General features: G+C 35.2%; 1 non-coding gene across 1 annotated transcript; it reads left to right on the top strand.

The window, feature by feature from the left end:
- The first annotated feature begins 210 nt into the window (after positions 1 to 210).
- On the top strand, positions 211 to 317 carry LOC128290976 (small nucleolar RNA R71). Its single transcript, XR_008280754.1, has one exon. It is a non-coding gene; the product is annotated as a small nucleolar RNA R71 (small nucleolar RNA).
- The last annotated feature ends 1196 nt before the right edge of the window (positions 318 to 1513 follow it).

Below are 1513 nucleotides of genomic sequence, written 5' to 3'. Positions count from 1 at the left end.
GCGTCTACTTCATGTATTCTAGCAACTCGTCTTCCTGACACTGCTCGGTTGGTTGGCCATTGGTAATTGTTGCTGGCAATCCTCTCGATAATTTCATAAGCCTCATTATAAGACTTAGAAAGGAGAGCACCATTAGCAAAAGCGTCCACTACCATCCTCGTGTGAGCATTGAGACCATTATAAAATGTCTCAAGTTGGATGCAATGTGGGATTCCATGATGAGGGCAATTTTGTAATAACTTTTTATACCTTTCCCATGCTTCATACAAGGACTCATAATCCATTTGTTGGAAGGCAGTGATCTCGTTCCTCAACTTAGCATTCTTGCTAGGTGGGAAATACTTCAAAAGGAATCTTTCTGCTAACTCTTGCCATGTGAAAATTGAGTTCGATGGGAATGAGTTCAACCAGGCTCGAGCACTGTCCCTCAGTGAATATGGAACAGCTTCAATTGTAATGCATCTTCGGGTACTTCGGCTAACTTAAAAGAATCGCTCACCTCCATAAGTAGTCTTAAGTGTAGGTGAGGATCTTCGGTAGGCATTTCACTGAATTGGCCTACTGTCTAAAGCATCTGGAACATGACTGGCTTCAGCTCGAACTGTTGTACCTTAATTTCGGGTCTCCTAATACCCAGATTAAGATCATTAAATACTGGCACGACATACTGTCGTAAAGCTCTATCCCTATCATCAGCAATAAGGATAGGATTTTGAGCAAGGTTTGCTTCGTTTCCTTGGATTGGATTTTCGAAGTTCATCTCTTCGGTCCTCCTCTGATTTGCTTGTCTTTTTCGCTGTCAAAAAGTTCTTATCTTAGGGTTTACAAGGTGTAGGTCAATAATTCGGTCAATACTCATAAACACATGAAATAATCACAGAAAAATTAATAAATTAAAAATTAAACAAGAAAAATAAACCAAAATGTATAACTAAAAAATTCACAAATAATGACTTTTTAAAATAGTCCCCGGCAATGGCGCCGAAAACTTGGAACGACGAAATTGTACAAGTGTACACAATCGCAACACTAATAAAGTGACAAGTAAATGTCGAGTTATTGTACCCACAGGGACTGTGAAAAGGATTATTTATGAATGCAATTTAAAACACTTTGGTGAATAAAAATATTTTGTTTAAAAAGGGTGATTAAAAACTTAAGAGAATTAAAATAAAAAATAAAAATGAAGTAAAAGAAAGTTCTAATACACGATTTCAAAATAAGATTTAATCAAAATGATATAATTGTGTTGAATTCATTACACTTCTCATCTTAGAATTATTAAAATTATGTTTATATTGTTATGAATAAAATCATGGCAACCAGGTAATTTGCTAACTTATGAACAGACTTACATACCAAAATCCATTCATCACTTGACATATCCCTATGTCAATTCAACCGACTAAACAGATTCTAGTAAGCAAACATGTTATTGCACATACATACTCATTAAACTGAACTAATCTCTTGCATATCCCTATGTCAATTCAAATGATTAATTAAATCTAAC

The sequence above is a fragment of the Gossypium arboreum genome, chromosome 3 (assembly GCF_025698485.1).
Source record: "Gossypium arboreum isolate Shixiya-1 chromosome 3, ASM2569848v2, whole genome shotgun sequence".
Taxonomy (NCBI): domain Eukaryota; kingdom Viridiplantae; phylum Streptophyta; class Magnoliopsida; order Malvales; family Malvaceae; genus Gossypium; species Gossypium arboreum.
Note: the sequence above shows the minus strand (reverse complement) of the source record. Positions and strands in the feature narration are given on the sequence as shown.